At 36.4% G+C, this 12500-nt stretch overlaps 1 long non-coding RNA gene across 2 annotated transcripts; it reads right to left on the reverse strand.

Moving 5' to 3' along the window:
* Positions 1–1080: 1080 nt before the first annotated feature.
* On the reverse strand, positions 1081–4116 carry LOC149132895 (uncharacterized). Of its 2 annotated transcripts, none has more exons than XR_016244030.1 (2): positions 2484–4116; positions 1081–1706 (listed from the first exon to the last, which is right to left on the reverse strand). It is a non-coding gene; the product is annotated as an uncharacterized LOC149132895 (long non-coding RNA). The 2 variants fall into 2 exon arrangements; XR_016244029.1 differs by having other exon boundaries at positions 2195–4116.
* Between the last annotated feature and the right edge of the window lie 8384 nt (positions 4117–12500).

Here is a 12500-nt window from a genome sequence, read left to right on the forward strand (position 1 = left end):
ACCATAGAAGTAATTCATTAGTCACGTATCTATCGCATCATTTCACACAATCCGAAATGGATTCTGAAGAAAGAATTTCAAAATAATTTTATTTTTAGCTGCAAAATTTAGGTTCGGGTATTTGTTTTTTTTTTAGCTAACTTGGAATTTGGTAAAGAGGAGGAGAAGAAGGAAAACGTAAAAGCAACTTATTCTCATTGGTTAACATTAAAACTTCACATATAGCCATAGTCCTGTGTTGATAGCGGAGGAGTTGGTATGCACATGTTAAGTATGGTTCATTTCTTCATTTCACTGAATGTGTTTCGTCAACTTAAAATTAAAACATACATTTGTTTATTCCACTAGCAATAAGAAAAAAATGTCCAATTGTAAATAGTTCATCAGATTAAAATTTTTCTTGCGTAATAGGACTGAACTAAATTATTTAACAAAATTTTATAAAATAAATAGACTGCTCGTATAATATAAACACTTGATGGGTGTTTGGTGATACAGTTTTGGTCCACATCGAGGAAGGGAAGTTGACCTTGTGTAGCTTAGGTATATTTCATTTTGGTTGACGATTCATTAGTAGGTACAGATAAGCTTTGCACAGTCGATATTTCCATGACCGGATCTAACAAGAAGATGCATGACATACTTCCAACGATTCTCCATGATTAGAAGTATTCTTTTCTACTCTATGCACAAGGCCCGAAGTTTTGTGGGAGGGGACCAGTCGATTAGATCGACCATAGTACGCAACTGGTACTTAATTTATCGACCCCGAAAGGATGAAAGGCAAAGTCGAATTTGAACTCAGAATGTAAAGACAGACGAAATACCGCTAAGCCCGGCGTGCTAACGTTTCTGCCAGCTCGACCGAGTCTGTGAAGTTTTGAAGAGTTGAAAGGATTTTAAAAAGAGGATGAAGGTTTTTTTTTGTGTCGTGTAGATCCAGCATACAATTATACCATTAAATCGGGTATCTAACGGTGGCCATGTTGCCTTTATTGTAAGGAATACGTTTGAAAGGCGAGTGACGCAATAGTTATGTGGGTTGCAGTCATGATCACAAGATTGTGGTTTCGATTCCCAGACCTGGCAGTGCGTTGCATTATTGGACAAAACACTTCTCTTCACGTCACTCCAATCTTCACAGTCTTTTAATGAGTAACCCTACGACGGAATGATTTTCTGTTCAGGTGTGTGTGTTCTTGGTCACTTAATCGCCATAGAAACAGGGTAACCGATACCATGATTCCTACAACCCGAAACAATACTTACTTTACGGTTCAAGGATTTTAGATTTAAGGCAGGATTCCATTTTAAAATTGAAAGAATCGTTCTGTTGCGACACTAAAAAGGGCCTAGCGATCATGTAAAAACTTAAGAGAAGGCTTTCTACAAAATAGTTGGTCTTGAAGAGAAGAATTATATCTATTGGTAAGTCAGTGTAAGAAGTTCAACGTAGGAGGGAAACGTCAGTAAGTAATTGGTCGTTGTGTAGTCAACTCTGAACGAGTAGAATTACGAGGAGGAACGGATTACTGTTAACGATGTGAAAGCACATTCTTAACAGCTACCTCCGGGTACTCTGTCAGTTACGACGATGCGAGTTCCAGTTGACCCGACCAACAGAACAGTCTACTCGTGATATTGACGCGCAACTGGTTGAGCACTTGAATCTCCTCTCTGCTCATGTCCTTCCTGCAGGTGTTAATCTATAAGAGATAAAAATGGAACATTAATAGTAACAGACTCACCACTCTCAAAAGATCATGGATACTGCTCCTTCCTCCTGACTCAGCAAGTAATAAAAGATATTTTTTTTTTTAATGTCCATGTACAGTCGAAAATGAGCCTCTAGTAACGCCAAGAGATTAACCCAGCGACGAACTGACCTCATATTCACGCAATAAAGTATCTTTTATTTTCATCCTAACACGACTTGAAAATCTAGGTAAACGTCAACCCCCTGAGGCTGTGGACTTCAAGCAGCGTTTTTTTTTTTTTTAAATTTGCTTTCTCCTCTATTTCTTGTTTATCTTTTTAATTGAAATTCAGAGCTTACCATGTCAATTCGAACAGACACACAAATATTTCATTTATTCCAATATCGATCATATTCCAGTGATTTCATTTCTGTACACTTACTATTGCTTAAAATATATATACGGAATAATGAATACTTTGACCACAAACGTCTTACATTTCGTGGGAGTGGTGATATTCATTCCTTTCTCAAGAGTGTTAACAAAAAAAAAATCAGCCAAAATCCACGCCATTTTAAATGAAGTCTTAACTCCCAAGTGGTTTACATTTAGCTGTATGGCGTCCGTTACTGAAAATTATTAAGTGTATTTGAGAGAAACGATGTTGCTATATATTTAAATTTGCTCTTAAAACTAAATAATACTCTTTCACACAGCTGGTGCTAAAGTATTATTGAATACATCAAATTCATATTGTAATTCAGAACAGGATATACAACTGTTTACCGTGGTTTCTTTTCCATCGTCTTTCCGACATCTGAGCGAAAGACTTAAACTCAATACTGCTGGCTACAGAAATGTTCGCTAGCCATAAAAGCGCACACATATCTGGTTTTATTTTCTTTACTTTTTCGAGTCCTTGGACTAAAAAAAAAACGGTAACCTGGTTTTCATGCCATGTTGAAATCATAAACCTGCACTGGGTGACACTTGTGGATGGCCAGAAAATTCAAGAGGTGCCTAGAGCGGCCAAAAAAAAAAAAAAAAATTAACGCCAAAGTTGATTATGAAAGAATTTGAACTTAAAACAAAAAGAACTACTGTTACTGCTGTTGTTATTGTTTCGTCCCAGATCATCCCTGATCAAACAATGTTATGACCAAAAGTACATACTCAGGATTAAATAATCAAATATGCCCTTTTATTTTTTAAAGAAGGTAAGCATGGCCTCCAGGCCGATCAGCTACGTAGTGTTTCCCTCATTAGCTTGTGTTTGACTTAGTTTTTATGCAGTGGACTGGTATATTTAATGTAAACTAAGTGGATAAGTCTAGCGAGATTCAAAGGGCAATCAACACCGACAGTTAAGCTGAGAGAAAAATTATCGGCTCATTTAAACATAACCCTTTTCTTCTCAGTAGAAGTTGTAAAACTTTCAGGCATCGGATCAGGAACCAAATTTGCTTAGGGGTTGCAAACCTAGGTCCAAAATGTTTTACAAACAAGGTCTTATTTTGTTTTATATTTATTTCTGTTCTTTGAGAAGAAACCTAACTTCAGGCTACTTTTTACTGATCACCTTTTACGAAGTGTCCTCCCAACCTGAGAAAAATATGTAGGGGTGCAAATTTTAAGTTTGCAGATCCTCTCCTAAATTTGAGGAGGTGCGCTTGTGTGATCTGAAAACCTTATTCCCAGGGCCATGCTTTCGAGGTAAAATTGAGACGATTTTTCTTTTATAGTTATGCTAGCATGGTTGTGAACCTGAGAAGTGTGCTGATGTGTTACGTGGTTCCGAGTTCGCTCCTACAATGCAGAACTTTGTATAAGTTACTTCTCTCTTATCCTCGCGATGCCCCTGTGTAGAAAAAAAAAACCGGTAAAAATACGATTGCTATTACTTCGAGACATATTCAGAACAGAGTATAAAGTTCAACTTCACAAGGGTCAGAAGAACTCATTGGACGTACCCTCATGCGTATACTGCCCCAACCTCTGGCCGGTAACTAAGCCCCTCACTCTCCCTCTCCACCCCCCTCTCTCTCAAATTCCCTCCATGCGAGCGTCCTTTCACCTCAACGTCCTCAGAAAGAAAGAGGCTTCGGTCCCCGAGGTCACCCTTGCTCCCTCTCTTCCGGTCCTGAAGTTGCGCTTCACTCTGCACAATGTTCAATTTGCTAGACTAAAACTGTTTTATCTTTTTTTCTTTTTTGACTTGTTTCAATCATTAGATTGCGGCGATGCTGGGGCACCGCATTGAGAAATTTTAATCTAATGAATCAACTCCAGTACTTATTTCCTTTTTATGCCTGGTACTTACTCTATCGGTATTTTTTGCTGAACTGCTAAGTTACGGTGACATAAACACACTAATACCGGTTGTGGGGCACAAACACAAACACATACACACATAAATATACATGCGTACATACACACACACACACACACATATATATATATGTATATATGTGTGTGTGTATATATCTGTATATATATATATATATATATATATGTATGTATAATATATGTGTATATGTATATATATGTATATCTATCTATCTATATATATATATATATAAATCGTGGTATGTTGATTCTTGTTTATTTTTATGTATCTTGACCATACGTGTACTGATGAACAAAAGAATGCAGGTTACTTCACAGTTTTTCTGTATTTGATTGAGAAACCAGTGGTCTACCGTTGAGTTAAATGTTTTTAAGAGATGAATTTTGAAAGCTGCATTCCCTCGCTTTCAGTAAATATGTTGCTTATTTTTTGGTAGCTTTTGACTTATTTAGTCCCTCGAAGCGTGAGGCATTACTACACAGTTAATGCCCTTTACATAAATTTATATATATTTATGAAAAAATGATGAATTTTTTTCATTACGAAATTTTTTTCATTATGAGGTTTTTTCACGCTGACTATTTGATAAATTCTTATAAAGAATTTATCCTATATTATATATATATATATATATATATATATATATATATATATTCGGTGGGGTTCTTTAAGTTTCCGCCTACCAAATCCGCTTACAAGGCTTTAATCGGCCCAAAGCTATAATAGAAGACACTTTCCCAAGGTACCACACAGTGGGAGTGAACCCAGAACCATGTGGTTGGTAAGGAACCTTCTTACCACACAACCACGTCTGCGCCTATATTTGCGCTTGTTTGGTGACATTTCGCACATACTCCAGAACTTATTTTCGTTTGGTTCTTATGTGTCGAACTACTTAGTTACAAGAATAAAGGAATTCAAAATAAACGTCAGGTTTTTAGACACATACACATATATGTGTATGTGAGTGTGTGAGTGTGTGTACGTACACACACACACAAATGTATGTGCATGTGTTTTATTTGAAACACCGTTGTTTTCCAATTTGATCTGTTTTGATATAGTTTATCGTTTCTTTGTATCAGGCCTTATAGTTTATTCGAAACAGTAAGGAATTCATTTTCATTGACGTTTACAAACCATCTCAACCCAATCATGAGGATTTTCAGTGTTGTTAACTTTTCTGCTGCCTCATTTATTGTGGGTGATTGTTCTTCATGCAGAATTTAAAACTAGAATTTGAACGTTAGAATCCCACGTCATCAGGTATATATTTTTGTCTTCAATCCTGCTTATGACGCACGTATGTTGGTGGATTTGAAAAGATTGTTGTGGTGAGGCTGACGAGATTCATTCGCTCGACGTTTCTCTTGAACAGTAGCAAATAGATGATTGCAGGAACAATATATATAAGAGGTGAATTATAATTAAGGCGACAAGCAACTTCTTACGACTTTACATTCTGAGTTCAATTGCCGCCAGGGTCGACTTTGCCTTTCATCCTTTTGGTATCGATAAAATAAGTACCAATGAAGCACTGGGGTCGATACAATCGACTTAAACTCCTGCCCCGAAATTATTGGCCTTGTACCAAAATTTGAAACCCATTTTATAATTAAAGTGGCGAACCGGCAGAATTGTTACCACACCAGAAAAAAAATACTTAGCTGTAAGGGGCTGAATTTTGGGGGAGAAAAAATGGGAAGAGTGGTTAGTTGAAGGTCTGGAGTGGTGGACGCAATATGGTTGACTAGAAGAAAAGAACTGAACAAGTCGGGAGCTTTTCAGTGAAGCTTGCACGAGACCTACCAGAGCCCGAGAATCAGTGACTACAATAGTAGCAGTAGAAAAGGCAGTGAGAGAACACACCATGTTCGTATGCCCGAGGTTGGATCTGGTGTTCTGTTATTTCTGCCAAAGTTCTATTCAGCATATCTTTCAAAATTGATTATTACTGATGAGGAAAAATTAGTTGATGCTCTGTTTATTCGAGAGAAAATTCATTATGCGGAAGAAAAAGGGAAACAGATATTGTTTAGTTTCTTAATTATCGACTCGGAAACTGGGAATCACGTAATTGCAATTAGTGACTGCTGCAATATAAAATGTTAGTTACTGTGAATGGAAATCACAGCAGATATAGAAAGAAAAATATTAAAAGCTTAACAACCTCAACAGAATTACGGTGTGAGAATGGCAGGAGAAAGTTATGATAGAGAAATATTAAACTAGATTCCAATGATTGATTAAATCTGTAAGGATAAATGGGGAAAACGTTGAATTTATGATGCATTAAAGTATTACAATCACTGAGAGCTAAAAGAATGATTATTTCATGTAGAAATAATGGAATTCTTGTGTAGGAAAGTTAATGAATGAAGGAGAGTTTATCTATTATATCGATTTAGGGTGATGGATTGACAGAATGAGTAGAGAGGTGGCGCAAACAGTTTACGATGCTTAATTGCGTCTCTTTACGTTCTAAATTCAAATCCAGCTCAGGTTAGTCTTGTATTTCACCCTCTTGGATCGATAAAATAAAAACTAATCAAGAAGGTTCCTTTAGCGAAGATTTCGTGACTTTGCGTCTAATTTAATTATAATATTAATACTGGTTTTAATTTTGACACAAGGCCAGCAATTTCAGAGGGAGGGTGTAAGTCGATTACACCGGTCCTAGTGCTTCACTGGTACTTATTTTACTGCCTCGAAAGAATGAAAGGCAAAGTCGACCCTGGCGGTATTTGAACTCAGAACGTAAAGACGGACGAAATGCCGCTAAGTATTTTTTTTTTCTGGTGTGGTAATAATTCTGCCAGTTCGCCACTTTAATTATAAAATTAGTTTCAAATTTTGGTACAATGCCAATAATTTCGGGGCGGGAGTCTAAGTCGATTGCATCGACCCCAGTGCTTCATTGCTACTTATTTTACCGATACCAAAAGGATAAAAGGCAAAGTCGACCCTGGCGGCAATTGAACTCAGAATGTAAATATATATATAAGCATTTACGGATAACGCCCGAATAAATAATGGCAAAGTCGACACTGGCGGCAATTGAACTCAGAATGTAAATATATATAAGCATTTACGGATAACACCCGAATAAATAATGTGTTATTTACGAATGTTCATAGGTATAAACCGTATTGTTGTTGTTGTTTGTTCCTCCTCGAGCCATGCCTGGCTCATAAGGGCCGATTTTCCAGTTTCATTGGCGAATAGTTTCCCCACTTGTACGGGACGCCGGTCCGTTGCAGGTAAGCTACTAGATGCAGGAAGAAAGAGTGAGAGAAAGTTGTGGCGAAAGAGTCAGCAGAAGTTCGCCATTACCTTCTACCGGAGCCGCGTGTAACTTAGGTGTTTCACTCATAAACACACACATCGCCCGATCTGAGATTCGAATCCGCGACCCCTCGACCGCGAGTCCGCTGCTCTAACCACTAAGCCATGTGCTTCCACATAAATCGTATAACGACGATCAACTTTCAAGGAAACTATCCAAATTTTTAACGAAGTGTAAAAGTTACTAGTACCATAACAAATGGTTCTACGTGTTACCGAGAAATTTATAGAGCGAAAAATGGCTTCTTCTAAGCAAACAACTCCAAGCTTGTTTTTTAAAAGGAAATCTACTAATCCGTCTACGAGTGCTTGTGAATCAGTGATCGCATCTACAAGTAATGGTGTGCATGAGTCTAGTATGAGTGAAAGTGATTCAATAAACGATTATAATAAAGATATTTTCTTATTATAAATGGTCTTGACATTCTTTTCACTTTGCATAAAATATTCCTTACATTTTACTATTGTTTTATCTTACTATTGTTTTATTTTATTTATTTATTTTTTTTTGTACGATTGTATAATGTTGAGAATCTCTGCGTTGAACCGATAACTTTTGAAGTAAAGGATTTCTATAAGGTAGAATCGTCCTCTGACTCATATATTTTGTTTCTATTTTTAGTAAAATTTCCCATTGTGATGACCGAACCCCTCTACCACACCAAATAAAATCAAATGACGCATACTCTGAGTTTCCACAAATGCAAGGGTGGACACTTCAATGAATCTTTCAACAAAAGCTATATGACGTATCAGAAACAAGAACTAATCAGTAATAGCCGTGCTAACAGCACTTAACTGAATAGTTTATATTTCGAAATGCGAGGAAGTGATAACGTTGCTTTTTAACATTAATGAGCTAAATGTCACAGACAATTTCCTTCTCGGTGTTCACTTCTGCTTCAACTAATGTATAAACATAGGATGTAAACAATCCTTGACGGAAATAAACACATTGATTTTATATCCCCATAGTTGGTAAGAGATAGAAATCTAGTCGTTGGTAAAGGAACTAAAATGTATTCTTTTACGATGTATGCATATTAGTCATGACTTATAAAAGGGATATTTTACTTCTGTGAAGCCGATCTCCACAGAAACATCATTATTTAGTTATATTTATTTCTTTATTACCCATAGGGGGCTAAACATAGAGGGAACAGACAAAGGGATTAAGTGCGTAACTGGTACCTATTTAATCGACCCCGAAAGGATAAAAAGCAAAGTCGACCTTGGCGGAATTTGAACTCAGAACGTAACGGCAGACGAAATACCGCTAGACATTTCGCCCGGCGTGCTAACGATTCTGCCAGCTCATCGTCCTTTATTCAGTTACATTATGTCCACACATACTGCTCTTAAGCATAGGTTTGCTTTTATTATTATAAATATAAGGCTCGATTTTAGGGGTGGCTAAACTTGTTTAATCAATGTATGATTCACATTATAGTAAATTTCTGCTGTTTCAGCGCTACAAGATACGGACAAAATATATACTCGCAGTTTTATTGTTAATGTTGCAAAAATTTTATATATAAATTAAGAAATTCATGCATGCAGTAATATTCATGTACGTGTTTTTTAAAAGATAATTTGTATACTTTTCAATAATCATATACAAATTTTGTTTCTTCAAAATTTTGACGTATGATTGTTTTAATTGTAATGAATATGTCTAAAACGGTAAAGAACAGCAAGAATATTAAAGAAAGTTGTGGCGAGTCTTAAAATCAGTAACACGAAATTTACAGCCAAATATAAAAGTAAAATATGAGGACCGGGTCGGAATAATTTTAAATACATACATTAATATTCATTTGTGTTGATAATCAATGAGTGATATTTTAACCACATTCCACCTAAAAAATAATTATGATTACAGACTTATATTTTTATGACAAACAATTAATAATACAACTACTAGGCTAATAAAGCCGTTATTTACTGCTATTAGAGGTATTGTGGGTCTCCATCTTGTCTGTGAATCGGTGAAAATAATTAAACTATGAGAGTCCCGTGGGTAGCAGGCTGCCCATCACTGATTTATAGTTTCATTTCCATATGAACACCTTCTTTAAATGAATTATTTTCAAATTTCTAAATATTTCAAGCGGAAACGATTTTTATTTTTTACAAATACTAATCCAGAAGAATTGAAATTTAAAATTTATGTTTGAGACGTGATAAAATTCACGGCAGAAGTTTTAATGCAACTAAATTCATTAACTTACTTGTTACTCTCCTTGGTATAATACTCTCCTCGGTATATCCGGTAATCAACGGACATAAGGTTTGATACCAGTTCATGATCCTGTTCGCTATTTCTTTCTTTGTTTTTACGTCCAAGAAATATTTTATTCGATATTTGAGTTATAGTATATGACTTCATTTCCATATGACTAGCTTCTTAGAAAGACTTATTGTAACATTACCAATGATTGCATATTGAAGCTTTTGCTTAGTTTCAAACCATCTCAGGTTTACGATTTAGAACCACGATCCAATTATATTTCCGTAAAAGGCAAGACCATGCGAGAAATTAACGGTATCGCCACAAAAGGCAAAAAGACCAACGTAAACATTGTTCTACCAATCAATATGTAACAAATAACGCAGGTAACTTGAAAGTAAATTGTGTGAAATTCCCACTAAATAGTTTGTCGAAGGTTTTGGAAGGTTTGCTAAAAGTTATAAAAGCTGGGATATTGAACTACAAAACAACACGACCGCAGGCACAACACAGAACTCTGCGACTCAGTTCCCAATTTTTCTACTTATTCTGCTAATCACAGCTATGAACAAGTATCATACATTTAATGTCCACCTAATAGTTTTGTCGAAGGTTTTAGAAGCTTTGCTAAAAATTATAAAAGTTGGAATATTGAAATACAAGACAACACGGCTATACGGAACTCTGTCACAATGTAAGTATTCCCATATTTTTGCTTATTCTGCCTAAGACAACTAAATACAGTTATCATATATTTAATATTATTTCCACTTTACGAGGTGAAAACTTCAAATTATTACAGGATAACACGGATGATATTCAATTCAATGTACATACGTAAATACAACTGTTCGAATAAGATATGGAAACGTAGTAAGATATGGAAACAACATTACATTAAAATACTGACGTGTATAACATTTATTATGTGTATATTAACGTGGGACGACAATGGATATAACATTTTACTTCACAGAAATTCGTCAAAGAAACTTGTTTGTTAAAAAAAAACAAGGCTTCGCTCAGAACATTGTCGGCAGATTGCCAGACGAAGTGTTTCAATTTGATTTGGTCTCCGCAGTGCTGAACACTTACAGACATTCTGAGCTTAGTCGAAAAATACTTTTTACCGATTTAGAAATCTGTAAACAAAACATTCACTGATTTGTGCACGAAAGCTAACCAGGTTGGAATAAAATGAACATACAAACTTCAAAACGCATAGGATCATGATAACAATGTCTATAGTATTAACAATGTAGAAACAAACGTGAAACAGCTCTAGCCATTGTAGAGAAACTTCTGAAATGGAGTTGTTAAGCATGAAAATGTTTTTATCTCTCTCTCTCTCTCTCTCTCTCTCTCTATATATATATATATATATATATATATATATATATATATATATATATATATATATATATCCTTTACTTCTTATGTTTCAGTCATTGGGCTGCAGGCTATGGTGCAGGCATTGCGTTGAAGAGTTTAGTCAAATAAATCGACCCTAGTTCTTTTGTTTTTAAACCTGGTACTTATTTTATCGGCCTCTTTTCCTGAACCGTTAAGTTACAGTCGTAAACAAGCCAACACCGATTGCGAAGAAGTTAAGCGGAGCGTACGTGCGTGCACGCGCGCCGCGCACATACACACATACACGACGGGTATCTTTCGGTTTCCGTCTACCAGATACACAAACAAGGCTTTGGTCGGCCGCAGGGCCTGGAGTTATGGTAGGAGGCACTTTCCCAAGGTGCGACGTAGTGGGACGGCACAGGGAAGCATGTGGTTCTTACCACACAGCCACGACTACGCACATAAATATGGCCGCTGTCTGATGACTGAAACAAGTAAATGAATAAAAGAATAAAAGAATACACACATACATACATATATACATACATACATAAATGCATACATACATCCCCTGTTCGAAGGTTATAAAGGACACAGGTTTCGTGTGTCACATAGCTAGCTAGAGGCGATGGCTTCTTGGAGCTAATTCACGGCAGCTTTCGTCCTAATTTTGGGACTGCCATGTTGGCTTGGCGATAACTATTAATTTCCAGTACCGCTGCCGTAGTCTCCTTTAGAGAGACTTAGAAATATTAATAACTCTATTTCTGAAAACCAGTGGATAGATTCCACTGAAATTAGATAAATAACCTTCGAGCAGATAGTCAGCAGCGCCGCCTGGCTAAGGCTTGGCTACTCTGCATTGACAAGGGGCAACACCCTGAAACTAGTCTAGTCTGCAGATGCCAAACCAGCAGGGGGACGCTGCTGACCTCCCCTGTTCGAAGGTTATAAAGGACACAGGTTTCGTGTGTCACATAGCTAGCTAGAGGCGATGGCTTCTTGGAGCTAATTCACGGCAGCTTTCGTCCTAATTTTGGGACTGCCATGTTGGCTTGGCGATAACTATTAATTTCCAGTACCGCTGCCGTAGTCTCCTTTAGAGAGACTTAGAAATATTAATAACTCTATATATATATATATATATATATATATATATATATATATATATATATAAATATATAAATATATATATAAAAGTGAGTTCGGAATGATATAATATCCGGGTGGATACCGCATTAGTTCTCAGTTAAGTTCCTGTTAACGCCTAGTCGCAATGATCAGAATTTAACATCTATGACTACAATTAGTTGTTAGTCACTCCGTGAATTCCTTCGGTGGGTAATTCCGTGTACTCTTCGCTGGATGGTAAAAACTGTCTGGAGTATATATATATATATATATATATATACATACATACATTCTTTTATTCTTTTGCTTGTTTCAGTCATTTGACTGCGGCCATGCTGGAGCACCACCTTTAGTCGAACAAATCGACCTCCGGACTTATTCTTGGTAAGCCTAG

This window comes from Octopus bimaculoides, chromosome 13 (genome assembly GCF_046866305.1).
Source record: "Octopus bimaculoides isolate indiv1 chromosome 13, ASM4686630v1, whole genome shotgun sequence".
Classification (NCBI taxonomy): Eukaryota; Metazoa; Mollusca; class Cephalopoda; order Octopoda; family Octopodidae; genus Octopus; species Octopus bimaculoides.